The sequence below is a fragment of the Phalangium opilio genome, unplaced genomic scaffold (assembly GCF_054372755.1).
Source record: "Phalangium opilio isolate 3A_F unplaced genomic scaffold, DU_Popi_V2 ptg000019l_1, whole genome shotgun sequence".
Lineage (NCBI taxonomy): Eukaryota > Metazoa > Arthropoda > Arachnida > Opiliones > Phalangiidae > Phalangium > Phalangium opilio.
The window spans coordinates 4,107,416-4,121,316 of NW_028324152.1; the positions used below are offsets into that span (position 1 = coordinate 4,107,416).

The window sequence follows — 13,901 nt, forward strand, 5'->3', positions numbered from 1 at the left end:
TCTGAGACCCCACAACACCTCTCCCAGGTGGGCTCAAACCACCAACCTATTGGTTAACAGACAAACGCGCTAACCATTGCGCCACGGAAGCTCAGAAATTAAATGGTTGTCAGGTATTGTGGAAAAGTTATGACTTTTCACGGTAGATCTGAGACCCCACAACACCTATCCCGGGTGGGCTCGAACCACGAACCTTTTGGTTAACAGCTGAACGCGCTAACCATTGCGCCACGGAAGCCCAAAAATTAAATGTTCGTCAGGTATTGTGGAAAAACTCTGACTTTTTACGTTACAACTGATACCTCACAACACCGCTCCAAGGTGGGCTCGAACCACCAACCTTTTGAATAACAGCTGAGCGCGCTAACCATTGCCACACGGAAGCCCAAAAATGATATGGTCGTCAGGTATTTTGGAAAAACTTTGACTTTTTACGTCACATCAGAGACCTCACAACACCGCACCCGGGTGGGTTCGAACCACCAACCTATTGGTTAACAGCCGAACGCGCTAACCATTGAGCCACGGGAACTCAGAAATTAAATGTTTTTCAGGTATTGTGGAAAAGTTATGACTTTTCACGCTACATCTGAGATCCCACAACATCTCTCCCGGGTGGGCTCGAACCACCAACCTTTCGGTTAACAGCTGAACGCGCCAACCATTGAGCCACGGAAGCTCAGAAATTAAATAGTTGTTAGGTATTGTGGAAAAGTGATGACTTTTCACGCTACATCTGAGACCCCACAACATCTCTCCCGGGTGGGCTCGAAACACCAACCTTTCGGTTAACAGCTGAACGCGCTAACCAGTGCGCCACGGAAGCTCAGAAATTAAATGGTTGTCACGTATTGTGGAAAAGTTTTGACTTTCTACGCTACATCTGAGACCCCACAACACCTCTCCCGGGTGGGCTCGAACCACAAACCTATTGGTCAACAGCCGAACGCGCCAACCATTGAGCCACGGAAGCTCAGAAATTAAATAGTTGTTAGGTATTGTGGAAAAGTTATGACTTTTCACGCTACATCTGAGACCCCACAACACCTCTCCCGGGCGGGCTCGAACCACCAACCTATTGGTTAACAGACGAACGCGCTAACCATTGAGCCACGGAAACTCAGAAATTAAATGTTTTTCAGGTATTGTGGAAAAGTTATGACTTTTCACGCTACATCTGAGACCCCACAACACCTCTCCCGGGTGGGCTCGAACCACCAACCTATTGGCCAACAGCCGAACGCGCCAACCATTGAGCCACTGAAGCTCAGAAATAAAATGGTTGTCAGGTATTGTGGAAAAGTTATGACTTTTCACGGTAGATCTGAGACCCACAACACCGCTCCCGGGTGGGTTCGAACCACCAAACTTTCGGTTTACAGCTGAACGCGCTAACCATTGAGCCACGGAAGCCCAAAAATTAAATGTTCGTCAGGTATTGTGGAAAAACTCTGACTTTTTACGTCACATCAGAGACCTCACAACACCGCTCCCGGGTATGCTCGAACCACCAATCTATTGGTTAACAGCCGAACGCGCTAACCATTGAGCCACGGAAACTCAGAAATTAAAGGTTTTTCAGGTATTGTGGAAAAGTGATGACATTTCACGCTACATCTGAGACCCCACAACATCTCTCCCGGGTGGGCTCGAAACACCAACCTTTCGGTTAACAGCTGAACGCGCTAACCAGTGCGCCACGGAAGCTCAGAAATTAAATGGTTGTCACGTATTGTGGAAAAGTTTTGACTTTCTACGCTACATCTGAGACCCCACAACACCTCTCCCGGGTGGGCTCGAACCACCAACCTATTGGTCAACAGCCGAACGCGCCAACCATTGAGCCACGGAAGCTCAGAAATTAAATAGTTGTTAGGTATTGTGGAAAAGTTATGACTTTTCACGCTACATCTGAGACCCCACAACACCTCTCCCGGGTGGGCTCGAACCACCAACCTATTGGTTAACAGACGAACGCGCTAACCATTGCGCCACGGAAGCTCAGAAATGATATGGTCGTCAGGTATTTTGGAAAAACTTTGACTTTTTACGTCACATCAGAGACCTCACAACACCGCTCCCGGGTGGGTTCGAACCACCAACCTATTGGTTAACAGCCGAACGCGCTAACCATTGAGCCACGGAAACTCAGAAATTAAATGTTTTTCAGGTATTGTGGAAACGTTATGACTTTTCACGCTACATCTGAGACCCCACAACATCTCTCCCGTGTGGGCTCGAACCACCAACCTTTCGGTTAACAGCTGAACGCGCCAACCATTGAGCCACGGAAGCTCAGAAATTAAATAGTTGTTAGGTATTGTGGAAAAGTTATGACTTTTCACGGTAGATCTGAGACCCCACAACACCTATCCCGGGTGGGCTCGAACCACGAACCTTTCGGTTAACAGCTGAACGCGCAAACCATTGTGCCACGGAAGCCCAAAAATTAAATGGTCGTCAGGTATTGTGGAAAAACTTTGACTTTTTACGTCACATCAGAGACCTCACAACACCGCTCCCGGGTGGGTTCGAACCACCAACCTATTGGTTAACAGCCGAACGCGCTAACCATTGAGCCACGGAAACTCAGAAATTAAATAGTTGTCACGTATTGTGGAAAAGTTTTGACTTTTTACGCTACATCTGAGACCCCACAACACCTCTCCCGGTTGGGCTCGAACCACAAACCTATTGGTTAACAGCCGAACGCGCTAACCATTGAGCCACGGAAACTCGGAAATGAAATGTTTTTCAGGTTTTGTTGAAAAGTTATGACTTTTCACGCTACATCTGAGACCCCACAACATCTCTCCCGCGTGGGCTCGAAACACCAACCTTTCGGTTAACAGCTGAACGCGCTAACCAGTGCGCCAAGGAAGCTCAGAAATTAAATGGTTGTCACGTATTGTGGAAACGTTTTGACTTTCTACGCTACATCTGAGACCCCACAACACCTCTCCCGGGTGGGCTCGAACCACCAACCTATTGGTCAACAGCCGAACGCGCCAACCATTGAGCCACGGAAGCTCAGAAATTAAATAGTTGTTAGGTTTTGTGGAAAAGTTATGACTTTTCACGCTACATCTGAGACCCCACAACACCTCTCCCGGGCGGGCTCGAACCACCAACCTATTGGTTAACAGACGAACGCGCTAACCATTGAGACCCGGAAACTCAGAAATTAAATGTTTTTCAGGTATTCTAGAGGGCCGGTAGGCCCTTCTAGATAAGAACCCACACTCTCCCGTAATGTTAAAGAAATAATTCACAGATTTTAGGCTTAGCGTCCCATAGAAAAAGCATGGGATTTTTGGTGGTCCACTCCATCGAATAACTCAGAAACTACTGCGAAGTTAAGGTTCGGAACACTTTTGAATTATCAAGCAACTATTGAATGTTGAACTTCTGAAGTTTGATTAAGAACAATTAAGTCTAAGTATTTTATTTTAATTAATTTATAAATCATGGTAAAACCGTTACATATATTACACTGTTTGCATAACATTATGTTTAGCCTCCATCGGGTTTGTGGCGCATAGGATAACGCGTCTGCCTACGGAGCAGAAGATTGCAGGTTCGAGTCCTGGCAAGCTCGGTGTTTATTTTTACAGATCTTTTATTCAACATAAATGAAATAATCCTATAAACACAATGTTTGGATATTTTTTTTTGTTACGAAGTACGGGCATGTGGCGTAATGGATAACGCGTTTGCATTCGAGGCAAAACATCGCAGGTTCGAGTCTTGGAAAGCTCGTTGTCTATTTTTGATGAAGAATCTTAGTATATAGAAGGCAAAATTCTTAAATAACAAACTTTCAATGAAATGTGCGCGTGCTGGCGCGTGGTTTAGAAACAACCTTTTTTTTAAATCTATACAAAAAGGTCAGCTAAACTTAATTGAGTTACCAACCGCCTTTTTTTCATGAAATAAGTTACCACCCGCCTATCTATGGTGAACTAGTTTACCACCCGCCTACCAATTGTGAATTAATTTACCACTCCCCTGCCAAATGATTTAAAATTTTAATCTTTCCCATAAAATAATGAGAGGCACTCGGAGTGAGCCAATATGCTCACGAACATCTTACTGGAACGTCGAATTAATGACGTTTGACAAGCATATTATTATTTTTATAGTAGATTAATACAAATTAAGGCTGAAGGAACAGATATTATATAAAAAAGACTTGGTTTGCCCAAGCCTTAAAAACAAAACGATAAGAGTTTTTCCAGTTGACTGAAGCGCGGATATTATTTTTCTCTATTGAATTTTAAAGACAATCCGTATTTTACTACTCTTTAGAATTTAATTCAATCACCTGATTTTACTGCTAATGGATTAGTTTCCTATAAATTAATTGAAATAAAAAACTACTTATCTCAGATTTTTCAAGAACAATTCCATTTTCCTCAAACATTTTATCATGAATTTTTTTCTTTTCAAGGGAGAACGTACTTTAATTTTCAAATAATACTCTCAGTAATAATATATTATATCATGATTATATGCGTTCTTTTTGAATGCAAAAGGGGGCTGTTATAACCTTTCTTATATTTTATAAAGGGGTTCGTTTCTTTTAGCACAGTCACAATTATTGTACTGTGCATATCAGTACTAGTGGGGAAGATTTAAGGAGTGTTGGTTGAGTTGCTGTTTAGTTGACTACATTATGAAAACTTGATGTGTTTAAAACCTTTTGAAAAGAAAATTCACGGAAATTAAAAAAGATAGTGTCAGTTTGATTAAATTTACACGATATCACTCAAAATAATAAATGCATGATAAAATGTTTCAGGAAATTGGAATTGTTGTTGAAAAATCTGAGATAAGTAGTTTTTTATTTCAATTAATTTATAGGAAACTAATCCATTAGCAGTAAAATCAGGTGATTGAATTAAATTCTAAAGAGTAGTAAAATACGGATTGTCTTTAAAATTCAATAGAGAAAAATAATATCCGCGCTTCAGTCAACTGGAAAAACTCTTATCGTTTTGTTTTTAAGGCTTGGGCAAACCAAGTCTTTTTTATATAATTTGTGGAAAAGTTATGACTTTTCACGCTACATCTGAGACCCCACAACACCTCTCCCAGGTGGGCTCAAACCACCAACCTATTGGTTAACAGACAATCGCGCTAACCATTGCGCCACGGAAGCTCAGAAATTAAATGGTTGTCAGGTATTGTGGAAAAGTTATGACTTTTCACGGTAGATCTGAGACCCCACAACACCTATCCCGGGTGGGCTCGAACCACGAACCTTTTGGTTAACAGCTGAACGCGCTAACCATTGCGCCACGGAAGCCCAAAAATTAAATGTTCGTCAGGTATTGTGGAAAAACTCTGACTTTTTACGTTACAACTGATACCTCACAACACCGCTCCAAGGTGGGCTCGAACCACCAACCTTTTGAATAACAGCTGAGCGCGCTAACCATTGCCACACGGAAGCCCAAAAATGATATGGTCGTCAGGTATTTTGGAAAAACTTTGACTTTTTACGTCACATCAGAGACCTCACAACACCGCACCCGGGTGGGTTCGAACCACCAACCTATTGGTTAACAGCCGAACGCGCTAACCATTGAGCCACGGGAACTCAGAAATTAAATGTTTTTCAGGTATTGTGGAAAAGTTATGACTTTTCACGCTACATCTGAGATCCCACAACATCTGAGATCCCACAACATCTCTCCCGGGTGGGCTCGAACCACCAACCTTTCGGTTAACAGCTGAACGCGCCAACCATTGAGCCACGGAAGCTCTGAAATTAAATAGTTGTTAGGTATTGTGGAAAAGTGATGACTTTTCACGCTACATCTGAGACCCCACAACATCTCTCCCGGGTGGGCTCGAAACACCAACCTTTCGGTTAACAGCTGAACGCGCTAACCAGTGCGCCACGGAAGCTCAGAAATTAAATGGTTGTCACGTATTGTGGAAACGTTTTGTCTTTCTACGCTACATCTGAGACCCCACAACACCTCTCCCGGGTGGGCTCGAACCACAAACCTATTGGTCAACAGCCGAACGCGCCATCCATTGAGCCACGGAAGCTCAGAAATTAAATAGTTGTTAGGTATTGTGGAAAAGTTATGACTTTTCACGCTACATCTGAGACCCCACAACACCTCTCCCGGGCGGGCTCGAACCACCAACCTATTGGTTAACAGACGAACGCGCTAACCATTGAGCCACGGAAACTCAGAAATTAAATGTTTTTCAGGTATTGTGGAAAAGTTATGACTTTTCACGCTACATCTGAGACCCCACAACACCTCTCCCGGGTGGGCTCGAACCACCAACCTATTGGCCAACAGCCGAACGCGCCAACCATTGAGCCACTGAAGCTCAGAAATAAAATGGTTGTCAGGTATTGTGGAAAAGTTATGACTTTTCACGGTAGATCTGAGACCCACAACACCGCTCCCGGGTGGGTTCGAACCACCAACCTTTCGGTTTACAGCTGAACGCGCTAACCATTGAGCCACGGAAGCCCAAAAATTAAATGTTCGTCAGGTATTGTGGAAAAACTCTGACTTTTTACGTCACATCAGAGACCTCACAACACCGCTCCCGGGTATGCTCGAACCACCAATCTATTGGTTAACAGCCGAACGCGCTAACCATTGAGCCACGGAAACTCAGAAATTAAAGGTTTTTCAGGTATTGTGGAAAAGTGATGACATTTCACGCTACATCTGAGACCCCACAACATCTCTCCCGGGTGGGCTCGAAACACCAACCTTTCGGTTAACAGCTGAACGCGCTAACCAGTGCGCCACGGAAGCTCAGAAATTAAATGGTTGTCACGTATTGTGGAAAAGTTTTGACTTTCTACGCTACATCTGAGACCCCACAACACCTCTCCCGGGTGGGCTCGAACCACCAACCTATTGGTCAACAGCCGAACGCGCCAACCATTGAGCCACGGAAGCTCAGAAATTAAATAGTTGTTAGGTATTGTGGAAAAGTTATGACTTTTCACGCTACATCTGAGACCCCACAACACCTCTCCCGGGTGGGCTCGAACCACCAACCTATTGGTTAACAGACGAACGCGCTAACCATTGCGCCACGGAAGCTCAGAAATGATATGGTCGTCAGGTATTTTGGAAAAACTTTGACTTTTTACGTCACATCAGAGACCTCACAACACCGCTCCCGGGTGGGTTCGAACCACCAACCTATTGGTTAACAGCCGAACGCGCTAACCATTGAGCCACGGAAACTCAGAAATTAAATGTTTTTCAGGTATTGTGGAAACGTTATGACTTTTCACGCTACATCTGAGACCCCACAACATCTCTCCCGTGTGGGCTCGAACCACCAACCTTTCGGTTAACAGCTGAACGCGCCAACCATTGAGCCACGGAAGCTCAGAAATTAAATAGTTGTTAGGTATTGTGGAAAAGTTATGACTTTTCACGGTAGATCTGAGACCCCACAACACCTATCCCGGGTGGGCTCGAACCACGAACCTTTCGGTTAACAGCTGAACGCGCAAACCATTGTGCCACGGAAGCCCAAAAATTAAATGGTCGTCAGGTATTGTGGAAAAACTTTGACTTTTTACGTCACATCAGAGACCTCACAACACCGCTCCCGGGTGGGTTCGAACCACCAACCTATTGGTTAACAGCCGAACGCGCTAACCATTGAGCCACGGAAACTCAGAAATTAAATAGTTGTCACGTATTGTGGAAAAGTTTTGACTTTTTACGCTACATCTGAGACCCCACAACACCTCTCCCGGTTGGGCTCGAACCACAAACCTATTGGTTAACAGCCGAACGCGCTAACCATTGAGCCACGGAAGCTCAGAAATTAAATGGTTGTCAGGTATTGTGGAAATGCTATGACTTTTCACGCTACATCTGAGACCCCACAACACCTCTCCCGGGTGGGCTCGAACCACCAACCTGTTGGTTAAGAGGCGAACGCGCTAACCATTGAGCCACGGAAGCTCAGAAATTAAATGGTTGTCAGGTATTGTGGAAAAGTTATGACTTTTCACGGTACATCTGAGACCCTACAACACCTATCCCGGGTGGGCTCTAACCAACACTCTTTCGGTTAACAGCTGAACGCGCTAACCATTGCACCACGGAAGCCCAAAAATTAAATGTTCGTCAGGTATTGTGGAAAAACTCTGACTTTTTACGTTACATCAGAGACCTCACAACACCGCTCCCGGATGGGCTCGTACCACCAACCTTTCGGTTAACAGCCGCACGAGCTAACCATTGCGCCACGGAAGCCCAAGAATTAAATGGTCGACAGGTATTGTGGAAAAACTTTGCCTTTTTACGTTACATTTGAGATCCCAAAACACCGCTCCCGGGTGGGCTCGAACCTCAACCTGTTGGATTACAGCCGAACGCGCTAACCATTGAGCCACGGAAACTCGGAAATGAAATGTTTTTCAGGTTTTGTTGAAAAGTTATGACTTTTCACGCTACATCTGAGACCCCACAACATCTCTCCCGGGTGGGCTCGAAACACCAACCTTTCGGTTAACAGCTGAACGCGCTAACCAGTGCGCCAAGGAAGCTCAGAAATTAAATGGTTGTCACGTATTGTGGAAACGTTTTGACTTTCTACGCTACATCTGAGACCCCACAACACCTCTCCCGGGTGGGCTCGAACCACCAACCTATTGGTCAACAGCCGAACGCGCCAACCATTGAGCCACGGAAGCTCAGAAATTAAATAGTTGTTAGGTTTTGTGGAAAAGTTATGACTTTTCACGCTACATCTGAGACCCCACAACACCTCTCCCGGGCGGGCTCGAACCACCAACCTATTGGTTAACAGACGAACGCGCTAACCATTGAGCCCCGGAAACTCAGAAATTAAATGTTTTTCAGGTATTGTGGAAAAGTTATGACTTTTCACGCTACATCTGAGACCCCACAACACCTCTCCCTTGGTGGGCTCGAACCACCAACCTATTGGCCAACAGCCGAACGCGCCAACCATTGAGCCACTGAAGCTCAGAAATTAAATGGTTGTCAGGTATTGTGGAAAAGTTATGACTTTTCACGGTAGATCTGAGACCCCACAACACCTATCCCGGGTGGGCTCGAACCACGAACCTTTCGGTTAACAGCTGAACGCGCAAACCATTGCGCCACGGAAGCCCAAAAATTAAATGTTCGTCAGGTATTGTGGAAAAACTCTGACTTTTTACGTTACAACTGATACCTAACAACACCGCTCTAAGGTGGGCTCGAACCACCAACCTTTTGAATAACAGCTGAGCGCGCTAACCATTGCCACACGGAAGCCCAAAAATGATATGGTCGTCAGGTATTGTGGAAAAACTTTGACTTTTCACGCCACATCAGAGACCTCACAACACCGCTCCCGGATGGGCTCGTACCACCAACCTTTCGGTTAACAGCCGAACGAGCTAACCATTGCGCCACGGAAGCCCAAAAATTAAATGGTCGACAGGTATTGTGGAAAAACTTTGCCTTTTTACGTTACATTTGAGATCCCAAAACACCGCTCCCGGGTGGGCTCGAACCACCAACCTATTGGTTAACAGCCGAACGCGCTAACCATTGAGCCACGGAAACTCGGAAATGAAATGTTTTTCAGGTATTGTGGAAAAGTTATGACTTTTCACGCTACATCTGAGACCCCACAACACCTCTCCCGAGTGGGCACGAACCACCAACCAATTGGTTAACAGACGAACGCGCTAACCATTGAGCCACGGAAACTCAGAAATAAAATGTTTTTTCAGGTATTGTGGAAAAGTTATGACTTTTCACGCTACATCTGAGACCCCACAACACCTCTCCCGGGTGGGCTCGAACCACCAACCTATTGGTTAACAGACGAACGCGCTAACCATTGCGCCACGGAAGCTCAGAAATGATATGGTCGTCAGGTATTTTGGAAAAACTGACTTTTTACGTCACATCAGAGACCTCACAACACCGCTCCCGGGTGGGTTCGAACCACCAACATATTGGTTAACAGCCGAACGCGCTAACCATTGAGCCACGGAAACTCAGAAATTAAATGTTTTTCAGGTATTGTGGAAACGTTATGACTTTTCACGCTACATCTGAGACCCCACAACATCTCTCCCGTGTGGGCTCGAACCACCAACCTTTCGGTTAACAGCCGAACGCGCCAACCATTGAGCCACGGAAGCTCAGAAATTAAATAGTTGTTAGGTATTGTGGAAAAGTTATGACTTTTCACGGTAGATCTGAGACCCCACAACACCTATCCCGGGTGGGCTCGAACCACGAACCTTTCGGTTAACAGCTGAACGCGCAAACCATTGTGCCACGGAAGCCCAAAAATTAAATGGTCGTCAGGTATTGTGGAAAAACTTTGACTTTTTACGTCACATCAGAGACCTCACAACACCGCTCCCGGGTGGGTTCGAACCACCAACCTATTGGTTAACAGCCGAACGCGCTAACCATTGAGCCACGGAAACTCAGAAATTAAATAGTTGTCACGTATTGTGGAAAAGTTTTGACTTTTTACGCTACATCTGAGACCCCACAACACCTCTCCCGGTTGGGCTCGAACCACAAACCTATTGGTTAACAGCCGAACGCGCTAACCATTGAGCCACGGAAGCTCAGAAATTAAATGGTTGTCAGGTATTGTGGAAATGCTATGACTTTTCACGCTACATCTGAGACCCCACAACGCCTCTCCCGGGTGGGCTCGAACCACCAACCTGTTGGTTAAGAGCCGAACGCGCTAACCATTGAGCCACGGAAGCTCAGAAATTAAATGGTTGTCAGGTATTGTGGAAAGTTATGACTTTTCACGGTACATCTGAGACCCTACAACACCTATCCCGGGTGGGCTCGAACCACCAACCTTTTGAATAACAGCTGAGCGCGCTAACCATTGCCACACGGAAGCCCAAAAATGATATGGTCGTCAGGTATTGTGGAAAAACTTTGACTTTTCACGCCACATCAGAGACCTCACAACACCGCTCCCGGGTGGGTTCGAACCACCAACCTTTCGGTTTACAGCTGAACGCACTAACCATTGCGCCACGGAAGCCCAAAAATTAAATGGTCGACAGGTATTGTGGAAAAATTTTGCCTTTTTACGTTACATTTGAGATCCCAAAACACCGCTCCCGGGTGGGCTCGAACCACCAACCTATTGGTTAACAGCCGAACGCGCTAACCATTGAGCCACGGAAACTCGGAAATGAAATGTTTTTCAGGTATTGTGGAAAAGTTATGACTTTTCACGCTACATCTGAGACCCCACAACACCTCTCCCGGGTGGGCTCGAACCACCACCCTATTGGTTAACAGACGAACGCGCTAACCATTGCGCCACGGAAGCTCAGAAATGATATGGTCGTCAGGTATTTTGGAAAAACTTTGACTTTTTACGTCACATCAAAGACCTCACAACACCGCTCCCGGGTGGGTTCGAACCACCAACCTATTGGTTAACAGCCGAACGCGCTAACCATTGAGCCACGGAAACTCAGAAATTAAATAGTTGTCACGTATTGTGGAAAAGTTTTGACTTTTTACGCTACATCTGAGACCCCACAACACCTCTCCCGGTTGGGCTCGAACCACAAACTTATTGGTTAACAGCCGAACGCGCTAACCATTGAGCCACGGAAGCTCAGAAATTAAATGGTTGTCAGGTATTGTGGAAATGCTATGACTTTTCACGCTACATCTGAGACCCCACAACACCTCTCCCGGGTGGGCTCGAACCACCAACCTGTTGGTTAAGAGGCGAACGCGCTAACCATTGAGCCACGGAAGCTCAGAAATTAAATGGTTGTCAGGTATTGTGGAAAAGTTATGACTTTTCACGGTACATCTGAGACCCTACAACACCTATCCCGGGTGGGCTCGTACCACCAACCTTTCGGTTAACAGCCGCACGAGCTAACCATTGCGCCACGGAAGCCCAAAAATTAAATGGTCGACAGGTATTGTGGAAAAACTTTGCCTTTTTACGTCACATCAGAGACCTCACAACACCGCTCCCGGGTGGGTTCGAACCACCAACCTATTGGTTAACAGCCGAACGCGCTAACCATTGAGCCACGGAAACTCAGAAATTAAATAGTTGTCACGTATTGTGGAAAAGTTTTGACTTTTTACGCTACATCTGAGACCCCACAACACCTCTCCCGGTTGGGCTCGAACCACAAACCTATTGGTTAACAGAGGAACGCGCTAACCATTGAGCCACGGAAGCTCAGAAATTAAATGGTTGTCAGGTATTGTGGAAATGCTATGACTTTTCACGCTACATCTGAGACCCCACAACACCTCTCCCGGGTGGGCTCGAACCACAAACCTATTGGTTAACAGCCGAACGAGCTAACCATTGCGCCACGGAAGCCCAAAAATTAAATGGTCGACAGGTATTGTGGAAAAACTTTGACTTTTCACGCCACATCAGAGACCTCACAACACCGCTCCCGGGTGGGTTCGAACCACCAACCTTTCGGTTTACAGCTGAACGCACTAACCATTGCGCCACGGAAGCCCAAAAATTAAATGGTCGACAGGTATTGTGGAAAAACTTTGCCTTTTTACGTTACATTTGAGATCCCAAAACACCGCTCCCGGGTGGGCTCGAACCACCAACCTATTGGTTAACAGCCGAACGCGCTAACCATTGAGCCACGGAAACTCGGAAATGAAATGTTTTTCAGGTATTGTGGAAATGCTATGACTTTTCACGCTACATCTGAGACCCCACAACACCTCTCCCGGGTGGGCTCGAACCACCAACCTGTTGGTTAAGAGGCGAACGCACTAACCATTGAGCCACGGAAGCTCAGAAATTAAATGGTTGTCAGGTATTGTGGAAAAGTTATGACTTTTCACGGTACATCTGAGACCCTACAACACCTATCCCGGGTGGGCTCGTACCACCAACCTTTCGGTTAACAGCCGCACGAGCTAACCATTGCGCCACGGAAGCCCAAAAATTAAATGGTCGACAGGTATTGTGGAAAAACTTTGCCTTTTTACGTTACATTTGAGATCCCAAAACACCGCTCCCGGGTGGGCTCGAACCACCAACCTGTTGGATTACAGCCGAACGCGCTAACCATTGAGCCACGGAAACTCGGAAATGAAATGTTTTTCAGGTATTGTGGAAAAGTTATGACTTTTCACGCTACATCTGAGACCCCACAACATCTCTCCCGGGTGGGCTCGAAACACCAACCTTTCGGTTAACAGCTGAACGCGCTAACCAGTGCGCCAAGGAAGCTCAGAAATTAAATGGTTGTCACGTATTGTGGAAACGTTTTGACTTTCTACGCTACATCTGAGACCCCACAACACCTCTCCCGGGTGGGCTCGAACCACCAACCTATTGGTCAACAGCCGAACGCGCCAACCATTGAGCCACGGAAGCTCAGAAATTAAATAGTTGTTAGGTTTTGTGGAAAAGTTATGACTTTTCACGCTACATCTGAGACCCCACAACACCTCTCCCGGGCGGGCTCGAACCACCAACCTATTGGTTAACAGACGAACGCGCTAACCATTGAGCCCCGGAAACTCAGAAATTAAATGTTTTTCAGGTATTGTGGAAAAGTTATGACTTTTCACGCTACATCTGAGACCCCACAACACCTCTCCCGGGTGGGGTCGAACCACCAACCTTTTGAATAACAGCTGAGCGCGCTAACCATTGCCACACGGAAGCCCAAAAATGATATGGTCGTCAGGTATTGTGGAAAAACTTTGACTTTTCACGCCACATCAGAGACCTCACAACACCGCTCCCGGGTGGGTTCGAACCACCAACCTTTCGGTTTACAGCTGAACGCGCTAACCATTGCGCCACGGAAGCCCAAAAATTAAATGTTCGTCAGGTATTGTGGAAAAACTCTGACTTTTTACGTC

At 45.9% G+C, this 13,901-nt stretch overlaps 5 non-coding genes across 5 annotated transcripts; all 5 read right to left on the minus strand.

Moving 5' to 3' along the window:
* Positions 1-1,340: 1,340 nt before the first annotated feature.
* On the minus strand, positions 1,341-1,413 carry TRNAY-GUA (transfer RNA tyrosine (anticodon GUA)). The gene has a single exon. It is a non-coding gene; the product is annotated as a tRNA-Tyr (tRNA).
* Positions 1,414-6,427: 5,014 nt separating this feature from the next.
* On the minus strand, positions 6,428-6,500 carry TRNAY-GUA (transfer RNA tyrosine (anticodon GUA)). The gene has a single exon. It is a non-coding gene; the product is annotated as a tRNA-Tyr (tRNA).
* A 4,482-nt stretch (positions 6,501-10,982) lies between these two features.
* TRNAY-GUA (transfer RNA tyrosine (anticodon GUA)) lies at positions 10,983-11,055 on the minus strand. Its single transcript has one exon. It is a non-coding gene; the product is annotated as a tRNA-Tyr (tRNA).
* Positions 11,056-12,452: 1,397 nt separating this feature from the next.
* On the minus strand, positions 12,453-12,525 carry TRNAY-GUA (transfer RNA tyrosine (anticodon GUA)). The gene has a single exon. It is a non-coding gene; the product is annotated as a tRNA-Tyr (tRNA).
* A 1,250-nt stretch (positions 12,526-13,775) lies between these two features.
* On the minus strand, positions 13,776-13,848 carry TRNAY-GUA (transfer RNA tyrosine (anticodon GUA)). Its single transcript has one exon. It is a non-coding gene; the product is annotated as a tRNA-Tyr (tRNA).
* Positions 13,849-13,901: the final 53 nt, after the last annotated feature.